This window comes from Protopterus annectens, chromosome 7.part0, assembly GCF_019279795.1.
Source record: "Protopterus annectens isolate FY-2018-M chromosome 7.part0, PAN1.0, whole genome shotgun sequence".
NCBI classification, from domain to species: Eukaryota; Metazoa; Chordata; order Ceratodontiformes; family Protopteridae; genus Protopterus; species Protopterus annectens.
In genome coordinates, this window is record NC_056739.1 from 1,982,521,354 (window position 1) to 1,982,535,216 (window position 13,863).

At 40.9% G+C, this 13,863-nt stretch overlaps 1 protein-coding gene across 1 annotated transcript in view; it reads left to right on the top strand.

Moving 5' to 3' along the window:
* The window catches only part of LOC122807285 (cytosolic 10-formyltetrahydrofolate dehydrogenase), a 586,928-nt gene that overhangs the window by 221,082 nt on the left and 351,983 nt on the right, over positions 1-13,863 (top strand). The window lies entirely within an intron of this gene.

Sequence of the window (13,863 nt, forward strand, 5' to 3'; positions counted from 1 at the left end):
AAAGGGGATCCAATGTCTGTCTGCCTGGGATGACATGCTGGACAAGCCACGCTGCTTCGCAAGGGACGGCTTGCACCTGTCACCCCTGGGCTTCCGGATATTGGCAAAGGCTCTTGCCACCCCCATAGTGCCTTTTTAGGCAAGGCTCAAATTCTAAACCTACCACCCTAGAACACCAAAACGGAAACAAACTAAGGGTAATGCTGCTCAATGCCAGAAGTCTCAATCTCAAGATGCACGCACTCGAGGCCCTTCTCAATATGGAGAACATCGATGTCTGTGCTGTGACAGAAACCTGGTTCAAGGCTCCTGAGAGCACCCCAGCACTAACAGGTTTCACCTCATATCATACGTTCCGGCCCCAAAATCCGGACAACACCAAGAAAGGAGGGGGGGGTGTCCATATTCATAAAGGACACCCACACCTCAAGGTTGGTGGCAACGCACGATGCATCTGAGACCATCCAGGTGCAATTAACCATAGGCAAGACTGCTCTGCAATTTGTAGCATGTTACAGGCCACCCTCTCAAACTCAGGAACCTCACATGGCCTTCCTGAAAACATTGGAGGGATAAATGTATCTCCAAACACCATCATACTAGGTGACTTCAACTACCCTAATATAGACTGGGAACACTACTCAAGCCCGAACACTCTAACCCAAAGATTCCTGGAGTTCATAAACTCAAATGCCATGGAACAACTAGTCACCATCCCCACAAGAGGTGAAAACATACTTGATCTCATCATCACGAACATGGGATCAAAATGTTCAACACCGAAGTATATCCCTCACTGGTGAGATCAGATCATAAACTAATCTCGCTGGAGGTCCTCATCCCGCCCCACCTGAAACAAAAAGACCACAGTGAAAAACTTCTCAAAAGCCGATTTCACACTTCTAAAAACTAGTGTGGTCTCCTTTAAGGCCCCTGAGCCAGTGGTAAACATTACTCAAACCGCTGAATCACTTACAAATGCCTTCTACCAGCACCTACAGGACTGCATGGATCAGGCAATCCCAAACAAAACTAAGACTCTTTGTACCAAAGGCAAGCGTCCAGTCTGGTGGACCCCAGCCATAAACAAGCTCTACAACAAAAGGAGGAAGCTACTACAAGATAGAGCAAAATCCTTGAAAGGTAAGACACCTTTGATCATTATAAGTAAAAACTAAGAGCTCTCATAAAATCATCCAAGGCAAATTTTGAGAGAAAAATCGCCAAGGACTCTAAAGACAATCATAAGGCCTTCTTTAGCTATGTTAGAAACCTAGGAGGAAACTCCCAGATATGCTCAGAATTAGTTCAAAATGATGTGAAAATTACTGAACCTACACACATTGCTAACATACTGGCTGACAGGTTCAGTGCAAACTTCTCCCCTCCCCCAAAAGGAGAGATATCTATTCCAGAGGATTGTAGCCCCCAAACATCTCCAACGCCCAGGTGAGAACTGCCCTCACTAAGGCAAAAACACAGCATCCATGGGACCGGATGGTGTCCCCGGCTGTGTGCTTCATGAACTCAACGAGGAATTAAACCCACAGTTAGGACAGCTGTTTAATCTTAGCCTCACCTCAGGATACGCACCCAAGGAGTGGCGCACGCGACTGTGGTCCCACTTCATAAGGGCGGTGCCTCCACAGACCCTGGAAATTACCGCCCCATTAGCTTGACAAGCCTTATCTGCAAAGCCATGGAGAGGATCATAATGGAACTCATAAATAAAGACATAGGGAACTTGCAGACTTTGGATCCAACCCAGTTTGGCTTTGTCAAAGGCAGATCCTGCCTCTTAAACTTGGTTGACTTTTTCGAGACAGTCACCAAGGCCATTGATGAGGGAAAGGCAGTCCATACAGCCTACCTCGACCTGGCAAAGGCCTTCACACAATACCCCACTCAGGTATCATCAAAAAACTCATCAGCTTGAATGTAAACCCATACATCACAAGATGGGTTGCAAACTGGCTAGCTGACAGAACCCACAGGGTCAGAGTTGCTGGAGCCATGTCAGACTCAAAGCCTGTCACAAGTGGTGTCCCACAGGGCTCAGTCCTGGGTCCACTCTTGTTCGGCATGTACTTTTCTGAAGTACAAGCAAACACAGGAGGGTTATGGCTGACAAAGTTTGCAGATGACTGCAAACTGGGCGCCATAGTCGAAAACACATCTGACACAGATATCCTCCAGAAGGGCCTCACAGAAACGGATAACTGGTGCCAGAGCCATGGCCTGAAGTTAAACGCCAAAAAATGCATAGTCATACCCTTCGGGAAAAACAAGGTTACCCCTAGCTACCATATAGGTGACAATCCACTGAGCACAGAAAAAGTCATCAGGGATCTGGGGACCCAAGTTGACAGTAGTCTTTCGTTTGACACTCATGTTGCTAAAGTAGTTAGGAAAACCTTCTATATCGCCCACCTGATCATGAAGGGATTCACATCTAGATCAAGGGAGGTCATCGTCCCCTGTACTCATCACTCATTAGACCTATGATTGAGTACAATGCCCGGTTCGCAATGTATCTGACCAGACACCTGATGCAGCTTGAGAGGCCCCAAAAGTTCCTCACCAAAAGGATAAAGGGTCTCAAAAATATGTCTTATGCTGCCCGACTGAAAGAACTCCAGCTTTATTCAGTCTCATACCGCTTGCTCAGAGGTGACCTGTGCCTGACATATAAGGCCATGTCAAACCCAGATTTGATGAATATGCTTCACCTCAAAAATCTAGATCCCTCAGAACCACAAGGGCGGAGACTTAAACCTTGACACGGTTATAAATAGAACGTGCTGGAGGGACAGATTCATCACCCAGAGACTCCCTATGCTGTGGAACAAAATCCCGGTACATGTGAGGCAGAGCACCTCGCTGGCCTTGTTCAAGAGGAATCTTGACCAATGGATGGGAGATCGCAGATATACCCCAGGGATTACTTCAGTGTCACTGCTTGACAGAGGCACAGAAAAATGATAGGCATAGTTTTTATTCAAACTAAAGGGGTGGCGAAAGCCACATAACTATGGGCTAGGCTTATAAATGCCCTTGGGCAGATAGCCTAATATGAACCTATGAACCTATGAACCTATGAACCTATTACATTTTTAGTCAAGAGTTATTTATTATTTTGTTTTTGTACTGAGAACTGGTGTTAAATGCTGCAAGACTGTGGTATTGATGCTGTCTACTTGGAGGCCCTTGATTATGCAGGATCATTGCCGTAAGCAGAAAACAAGCCAATTGGTGCCCTAACAAGCCATCATTTGTTCCAGTCCTCTTAAAATGTTGTCTTCTACAAAACATGATTTTTAGGAGTACACAGAGAACATGAAAGTATGTGGTAAAAGATTTACAAAGGGCCACTTCACTTCTCTGGAAACAAAATACTTTTTTTGAATGTACTGTTTAATATTTTCTATAACTACTGTCCATACTTAGAACACTAGGTTAAACAAAGACTCATTTTCTAGACTGTCCTTATTAAGTACTGGAAAACAAAAAATGGGCAAATTGTACCTTGATTTAATCTAGTATTATTCCATTTTTTTACTACATATCACCTCACTAAGCATTTGATACTTACATGTAGGTCTATCTATCAATCCATCCGTCCATCCATCCATCCACAATCCCTGTTCCCATTTTTGCACATAGGGTTGGGGGTGTCCCCTCCAACAGTGACAATCTTATAAAGCCAAGGTTTACACTGCTGGGTGGCTAACTCTTATTCCCTGTCATTTTAGTGTGCAGCCTACTAACAGGCCAATTACTTAAACTGGTGGGAAGGCCCTCGACTTTCCTTGAGATGCTGGCAAACCTGGAGGCAGATATCAACTGTGACAGTAGTACTAATATATTATATGAACAATGTGCTTGAAAATTCATTACTTGCAGCTGTTGCCACAATGATTACTGGTTATGATGGTGATGAATTAAATGCTGTTATTTGTATATTTATGGTATCGAGATCTAACAATCTTCTACTAATGCATGTCCTAGGATAGTCTAGATGTTGTCTTGACAGCTGGAGGTGCAGTCCTAATCCTGTAAGATGTCCTGTCATTATTATACTCTGGTCCAATCCACCCGTGATGATCATATGTTCAGGAACACACATTGCTTCCCATTTTCACAAACAGAAGCTCTGCCATGTGGCCAGTATATTTGCACATGACTGTACAAACCCTATATTGTTCATTCTGCTCTCTTTTCTGCTGTTGCTTGCATTGTTATTTAGCAGCAGTTTGGTGGAATAGGGAATATGCTGTCCTTTGAGGAGGCAATGTCACAAGCAAGTGATGTAATTTGTCACATTGGTAGACGATGTCACTGTGGCAGTTAAACAGTTTCATTAGCTGTTCCTCAGACTTAGTTTGTGTAATGTGAGTCATTTCACCAGACATTGCTTCTGGACTGCACCTGAAAAGAGATACTTGTGTCCAGTAGGCTGTCCCAAGATGTTAGCAAGTTTATTACACATTTGTCTTTTTAATTCCTGCACCCTTCATATATACACTAATTACAGGTCTGCCATATGTTATCTGACAATGAATCCCTACAAGTCTGTTTCATTCTACTAGGTTTTCAGATGCATTTTCAGTAATGTGAGTTTCAAAGGAAGGGAAGTTTGCTCTTGCTGATATTGTCTGTTTTCAGTGTGAGAATGTTTCTTTTATTTATCAAATGGCTGTCAGTGTTTATGCTATAACATTTTTAAAATGTTTGGCGTCTGGCAAATTATTGCAGATTTCTGACACTAAATAATAAGCATGTGAGTTTCAGATTTTGTATCCTTCTGAAAATGCTTGATAATGCAAAGCTTGTTATTCTAACTACTTTCTAAGTATATCAGAAAAATATTTAAAAGCTGTTCCTGATTTTGTTCATTGTTTCTGACTCTTGAGCTAATGGGTTGTGAGAGTAGAGGGGAGTTGTACTATTCTAGAAAGCAAAGAAAGACTGGGAGTATCAAAGAACTTTTTATAATTAGAAAGTCCACAGTTTAAACATATTGCGAGCTTCCTTCCTAGTTGTTAGTAAATGTATCATGTTTTACACATCTGTTTAACATTGTGCAAGATAGGAAAGTATCCACATATTTGAAGATAGAAGCTTGACTATGGGTATAGTTTCTTTAAATCTTTTGCTTTTGGGTGTTATGGACTGTATGGTATTTATGATGCTGCGATCCTGCTCTTACCTATACTGATTGATTGCTTGATGCACACTAGGATTGATTGTGTTTTTTCTTGGTCGGGGTTACTTGGATTGCCTGTCTGGAGCCTTGAACTTTTGTAAGTGTAGTTGTTTCTCCCGAGAGTATCTAATTGTTGACGAACTGGGTTGGTAGTAAAACAAGTGTAAAGTAACATTTTAACTGTGCTGTGAGCTGCCTTCCTAGTTTAGAGTAAATGCTGAACATTTTGCCCATTTGTTCAGCCTTATGAGAGGCAGTATAGTGTTCCATATTTTGAAGATAGAAAGTTGACTATGGCTGCAGTTTCTTTAATGCTTTTCCTTGTTGGTGCTATGGATGTTATGGTAATGTGAAACCATACTAAACTGTCTGAAAATGAAGATGCCTCAGCTTAAGAATTTAAGGATGCATAGTTTAATGATATCATTCATTAAAACTACAAATTCTTAGTCTTCTGCTGAGACTTGTTTATAGGTAGTTTTAACAGCCTTCAGAAAGTCATAACTGCATCCTTTACAATCCCACACAAACAAATAAAAAGTATTCAAATTATAAAATGGGTTATTGTGAAAAGGCATTCCTTTTTGAGTGATATTTGTACTTTTGAACTGTCTCCATTTTTGCAGAATGTCTCTGATTTTGCTTTAAATATTTGTCCTGTCCCTCATAACATTTTTCATTTTTGGTAAATCATTTTTGATTACAGTTGGTCATTGATGGCAGTCCTTTCTAGTTATTGTTCAAGAAATGCATATTGATGCAAAACATGTTGTTCTGTTAACTTTTTAAATAAATTACAGTCTTCTTCTTCTTTCGGCTGCTCCCGTCAGGGGTCGCCACAGCAGATCAACTGTTTCCATGTCTTCCTGTCCTCAGCATCTTGCTCTGTCACACCAACCACCTGCATGTCCTCTCTCACGACATCCATAAACATTATCTTAGGCCTTCCTCTTTTCCTGTTACCTGGCAGCTTCATCCTTAGTATCTTTTTCCCAATATACTCTGCATCCCCCCTCAGCACGTGTCCAAACCAACGTAATCTTGCCTCTCTGGCTTTGTCTCCAAACCTTCCAACCTGGGCTGACCCTCTAATATACTTATTCCTAATCCTGTCCATCCTCGTCACACCCAGTGCAAATCTTAACATCTTCAACTCTACCACGTCAAGCTCTGACTCCTGCCTTTTTGTCAATGCCACTGTCTCCAACCCATATAACATAGCTGGTCTCACTACCCTCTTGTAGACCTTTCCTTTCACTCTTACTGGTACTCGTCTGTCACAAACCACTCCTGACACTCTTCTCCACCCACTCCATCCTGCCTGTACTCTCTTCTTCACCTCTCTTCCACACTCACCATTACTCTGAATTGTTGATCCCAAGTATTTAAACTCATCCACCTTCGCCACCTCTACTCCCTGCATCCTCACCATTCCTCTATCCTCCCTCTCATTCACACACATATATTCTGTCTTAGTCTTGCTGATCTTCATTCCTCTTCTCTCTAGAGCATATCTCCACCTCTCCAGGGTCTCCTCTACCTGTTCCCTGCTCTCACTACAGATCACAATGTCATCTGCAAACATCATAGTCCACTGGGACTCCTGTCTGATCTCGTCTGTCAACCTGTCCATCACCATTACAAATAAGAAAGGGCTCAGAGCTGAACCTTGATGTAATCCCACCTCCACTTTAAATGCATCCGTCACTCCCACAGCAGATCTCACTGCTGTCACACTACCCTTGTACATATCCTGTACCACTCTTACATACTTCTCTGACACTCCCGACTTCCTCATACAATACCACAACTCCTCTCTAGGCACCCTGTCATATGCTTTCTCTAAATCCACAAAGACACAATGCAACTCCTTCTGACATTCTCTGTACTTTTCCATCAACACTCTCAAAGCAAACATTGCATCTGTAGTGCTCTTTCCTGGCATGAAACCATACTGCTGATCACTAATCATCACCTCCCTTCTTAACCTAGCTTCCTCTACTCTTTCCCATAACTTCATGCTGTGACTGATTAATTTAATCCTTCTGTAGTTACTACAGCTTTGCACATCACCCTTATTCTTAAAAATCGGTACCAAAACACTTTTTCTCCATTCCTCAGGCATCCTCTCACTTTCCAAGCTTTCATTAAACAATCTAGTTAAAAACTCCACTGTCATTTCACCTAAACACCTCCATGCTTCCACAGCTATGTCATCTGGACCAACAACCTTTCCATTCTTCATCCTCTTCATAGCTATCTTTACTTCCTCCTTGCTAATCCACTGCACTTCATGATTCACTATCCTCACATCATCCAACCTTCTCTCCCTCTCATTCTCTTCATTCATCAGCCCCTCAAAGTACTCTTTCCATCTGCTCAACACACTCTCCTTGCTTGTGAGTATGTTTCCCTCATTATCCTTTATCACCCTTACCTGCTGCACATCTTTACTAGCCAACCGGTACAGGTCCTTTTCTCCCTCCTTAGTGTCCAACCTTTTACACAACTCATCATATGCCTTATCCTTATCCTTCACCACCCCTCTCTTTGCCATGCACTTCATCTCCTTATACTCTTGTCTACTTTCTTCATCTCTCTGACAATCCCACTTCTTCTTCGCCAACCTCTAAATTGTTCCTGATTTTATCATCCCCATTATTTTTGGCTTTGTCATCAAAATATTTTTACTACAAGAGGAAATTTGGCAAGGTCATTGGGTAACTTTCTTAATGATTTTGATAGATGCCATGGGATCTTTTGCACCCACTTGAACTACCACAAATTTAAGCAACTGGGACCTTGGTTTACATCTCTCCTGAAGGATGACACACTGAGGAGTACAGCACCTTCCAGTGCATTCCTGTCACCTGAAGGGGTAATAGAACCCACATATTTCTGGTCTTCCAGCTCCACAGGTGAGAATGCTACCTGTTACACCATCGACACTGCAGATCAAAATTATTGTTATTGGTATTATTTCAGTAAACCAGAGTACTAGGTGGTTCATGTTGCTGCATTTGCTGGTACAGTATTTCAACAGGTAGCACATTCCTTTTTGGTGCAGAAGGATGTGAGTTCTATTCCCCCACAAGGTACATGGATTAATTTTCAAGTGCTCATACTGCTGTGCAGCATGGGGGGGGGGGGATATACTCCTGGTTGTGCCGTCCTATGGGTGAGATGTCAAACCAAGGCTCCAACTGCCTGAGTTGGTGGTAACTTAGGTGGATGTAAAAGTGACTATATCTCAGTTATTTCATTGCATCTTTGCATTCTGATTATTTTAATGTATCAGAATCATTGCATGTTTATGGTTATTATAGCTGAATGGACCTGCCACTGTAGTTATCTTGGAGGGTTTTTTTTCCTAGAGTCCACTGCAAAAGTCCCCTTTATACAAGCCATGCTAGACTTAAGAAATTTTTTTTTAACTTCCATGTAAATAGAATGGCGGTCGTATGTGTCACAAGCTTTATGAATAGCGTCTGGAATCTGCTTTCATTTTCACTTTTTCCTTGAATTAGTCTGATTTCTGTTCTCAGAGCAGCTGTTACCTCATTAACAGTAGTTGCAAATGCTCAACAAAATAAGGTAGCTGAACAGAACCTCTCCCACATTCTTCCTGAGGTGTTGAAACTATCACTGTAATCCAGAAGCTGTTAACTGACCAAGCTTGCTCCTGTTTCAAAGAACTTTTGACATACATTTAAATAGTTTTGCTGTTCACCGGTGTCTGCAGTACAGAGATGTGTGTTTTATCTTGAATGTTGGTAAAAAGTGCTGTGTTTGTTTAAAAATAGTTTCCTTACAATCCAGCACAGAGCAAAATAAGTCTAACTTTCTTTTCTTGAATTTGGGTTATGATATTTTTTCTCTTTCTGTTGAGGCACACATGTCTTTGTGCATGACATCTTCCCATCCCTGTTGTACTGGTAGTTAAACCCCTGACTTGTTACACTGTAGCATACCAGCAGTTCATCCAAACCGTAATCCTTGGGCATGCCAAGCTGGTAGTTTTTCTGTGTTGTGAAAATTATCAGGATGTGTAATAGCATTCACTATCTTTAGTAGGAAATGCTATTTTATTTCTAGCAGTGTATTATGGGTGGAGTGTTACCATGTATCATGTATCTTATACTTCATTTGTATGGTGTTTTAATTTTCTTATTTTTTTTCCACATGTCCTATGTATACCACCAGTAAACAATTTACCCCTACTGTAACCCAGCAAGTAAAGGAACCTGGAGCTGCCACTGTTCCAGTATCCTCTATATCCAAATCATGGTCCCAGGGGAGCTATAACATTTACCTGCTATTTTGTGGTACAAGGCAGAGAAGCTGATTTTGGAAGGGGCACCAGTCTGTCACAGATAACTTTCAGGCCTTCTCCTAGTGGAATCATCACACTATGTTACAGCGTGAATACGTGCTTCTCTACATGTGACTGACTTCTCGGTTGTTCATAGATTTGAATGAAGTGCTGATATGCTACAATGTAACAGGTCAAGTCAAGAACAAGAATTTTAGGCTAATGACCCTAAGGGGTAATTTTACGTCTAGCCATACTCCTTTAATGCTGCTGACAAGTTTTGATGCCCTAGGGTATTTTTAAGGAGTGTATCTAGGCTTGGGCATGGGTGGTCAGACATTTACAGGCTTTCTGTGTCTATATCAGGGGGTACATTTTCGATTTCTCATCCCCTGGTTCAAGTTACACTTGAATTGGGTTAGGGAACTTTGCTTCATATGGATGGGAAGCCTGTTCCAGAGAGGGGGTAGTCTCTGAGACACATACTTGTCCCTCCAACATGTCATGTTCTATTTCAAAAGTCAAAGTAAACTTTATTGTCACTTCGATAAACACAAGTGCGAACCGAGTAAAAAGCACTTTTCTTCGGACTCAATGTGCATACAATACATAGACTACATTTAACATGATGATAATACACAAAATTCTATTGATATAGATGGCAAACAATAATAAATACTTGCATTATTGCACTGATTTGACAGACTGTCACTCATTACTAGGTTATTAGCTTATTTTCACTGGAAAAATTTAACTTAAGTGATTGATTTAAGGCCTACATTTATATTGCAGAGTAAGACACTTCAGTTTGATTACTGCTGACTTTGTTGTCTGGGTGCAGGTAATACCTTGTTACATATTGCACTATAGAGACTTTTCAGTATTGTTGGATTACTGCCTTAATGTCCACTGTGAAGGGTACTGTTCCTAGGGTTCAGTAACCTGATGGCTAGTGAAAAGAAGCTGTTTCTGAATCTCATGGTTTTGCAGTGTATGCATTGAAAGCACCTTCCTGATGTTAAATGTGAGAACAGCTTGTAAGCAGGATGATTGCTATCCCTGGTTATTTTTCTTGCCCTGCTGAGACATCTGGACATGTGCAGGTTTTGTATTTATACTGTAAACAAGGTTTAGTTCCCTAGATTGAGTAATTCTGATACTATTTATTTTGCAGATGTTTAACAGGTCCATCAGAGTAGGGTCAGAGGATTTTTTCAGTTATGGATCGACATTGAGCAGTCTGCAGGAGACTGAGTTTAAGGATAGGACTTTAAGGAGGTCTGAGTAGGACATGTTGTTTATGTCATGAAATCTTTAAAAATAAACAACTACCAAGGTAAGGATGCAAAAGACTCCACACTTTCAACTTGTAGGAGCAAGGGACAAACCAATGGGAGGTCAGGCTACTCTGAAGAGAGGCTCAAAGAACATGATTTTAATGGGCCACTTAGCTCAAAATGTGCATCTAGAATTCAGAACCTCCTTCATCAGGCAGGAAGGGAGAAAGTTATCAGCAAAGAAATGATAGATAGCCCCCCCCCCCCCCCCCAACAGCATTGCCTGAATAGTTAGCACTAGGATGCAGTCCCATCCTTTCACTAGGATATAAGGATGAAACCCATCCAGCAGCCTAGAAATGAGATGAGCATCAGCCACAGATTCCAGTGACATCAGAGATGTTAATCAGTGACTGGAATGGTATTTAGTACTGAATGGTACTTAATATTGCTCCATCCACCTAACAGCCATACCCACTTGGACCACAGGAAGGCTTTTCTGTGACACACAGCCTTCCGTGCAGGATTCCGTCAAATTCAGTAGGATCCTGAAGAACAAGATACTGGCCTGAACTAGGAAGAAGCTATCTGGAAGTAGAACCATACAAACTTTCGCATCCAGGGTAGAGCATCTGGGGCCAAAGGGTAAAGGAATGAGTTTTCCAGCCTTACCTATCTCCTGGTTTGGACTGCATACAGGATCCCAGGTCTCTTGGATTAAGACCCTGGTGGTCATTAGCCTGGTATAAACCTATGAACCTTTCTGCTCCATTTGTTGCATATGCCTGGCCAAGGTACATACTGAAGGGTGCTTTGTATTCAGTGACCGGTCTGGTGAGGGCTGAGTACAAGGGAATGATGACATCCTTGGACCTAGATGCCATACCTTTGTTTATAATTTGCACAACGTAGAATAATTTTCTTACTATAGTAAACACATGCTGGTCAAAGACCAGGTTACTGTCTATATGTGTTCCCAAATCCTGAATCACTGAATCTACTCTTCAGGGTGTATTATCATTGTGTTAGTTTCCAGGGTAGAGTCTTCTCAAAGGATACTATTATTAATTTCTTGGCATTAAGTTTTAGTCCATGGTTCTGGCACTAGTTATTAGTCTCAGTCAGATTTTTTGGGGGGTACTTGGGTTACTGTAGAATTCTGTGATTGCACCTAGTTTACAGTCATCAGCAACCTTGGTAAACCACAGGCCCTTGACTTCGGCTTTGACTTCAGAGAATTAAATGCCAAGAAGTGGCTCCAGCACCAATCCTTGATGGGCTCTGCTAGTGACTGTCCTCTTGGGTCCCATTTGTGAGACAGGTGGCTATCCAGTGGGTGATATAGGGATTTATACCTTATTGTATGTACAGTGACCTAGTGGTGTATTGTGTTGAATGGTTTGGCCAGGCAAGGTAGGCATTATACACCATTTTGCCCTCTTCCATTGCTTTGGTGACCTTTTCAAAGAAGTCCACCAGCATAGGTAGGCATGACCTGCTCTTGACAACACCAAACTGGGTTGCATCCAGTGTATGAAGGTTTCATATGTCATTTTTATCATTTCCATGCTAAATCTTTTCATGGTTTTGCATATGAGACTAGCTAGATAAGGGTCTCTAGTTTTAGTTTGTAAATGGCCTGCCCTTGTGCAGAGGGATGACAGTTGCAACCCTTCATTTGCCTGGCATGAAGCATGTCTGGTGGCTACTGTTAAATAGTCATTCTAGTGGTCCTGATAGGTCATGGTTCATGCTGTTAAGGAGGCATCCTGGAATATTATTGGGGGGCCATCTATGTAGTCAGTCACTAACTTCCTATTTTTGGTTCCCATATTTTTCATTTTCCCAGATGTGTTTGGTGTTGATATATTTGAACCATGAGACTGCAGTTTATTCATGTACTGTGTTCACCCTTTAAGTGCTGTAATTTTTCCACATGGTTTGCAGCTGTGAGTGTAGTATATATAAGTAAAGGGTAAGCAGCTGCTCTTTGTACTATATAAAAAGAGTGTTTAACATTTTGTTTCAGGGAGGTGTTTCTCAGTTGTTTGTAAGTGACCAGTTTGCTTTCTTGGGATTTTCCATCAATCTTTTCTACTGGAACCTAACATAATATTAATATATACACATACACTCCCACACAGACACACGTGTGCGCTTATGTATGCGTGTACGTGTATGTAAATATATATATATATATATATATATATAATGTGTGTGTGTATGTGTGTGTGTGTGTATATATATATATATATATATATATATATATATCTATATTTGTATAATATATATATATATATATAAATATATATATATATATATATATATATATATATATATATATATGGATCTAGTGTGCTTGGTCGAATCTCGAAATTGTCAACAAAGCACATGTCCACATGTTTACATCAACACTAATGCTGGCGCAGTTCTGTACATGCTCCAAGGATTAACCTTGGACCATGTTAATAAAAAAAAAAAAACTTGATTTTTCATGGGGCAATCCCCATTACACCCCATACCCTTTGCTAATTATATACACTAACTATGAAATTGCACATTCCCTGCGGAAAGGTCATATTCCAAAACCCTGGGGATTGCCGAACTTGCACATCTGTCAGCTGTCTGCATTGTTGAGCAAAGTATGTCAACAATACAGAGGTCAGTTAAAGCTCAAACAGAACAATGTCAGTGAATTTTATATGATAGATGGATAGCTAGATAGATAGATAGATAGATAGATAGATAGATAGATAGGAAGAATATGAACACTTATCATGTCTTTGAAAATAGTTTTGAATGGATGAATGGCTACCATTTTAGTAGTTTAAATAAGTTGCTATATTTTGATATTTTGGGGGCTTTATTTTAACTTGTTTCACAGCATCCTTCAGATGCACTATTGTGTTAGCTCAGGTATCAGTCATACATGGCATTATACCCCTTTTGTTTTCATTAACATTTGCAATGACAAAGGAATGGATGTTTCTTTGAATGTAAAAATCAAATCTGTCTGCAGTATGGAGGACATCTGTAAAATGCCACTAATATATATTTGTTTTTTGTCC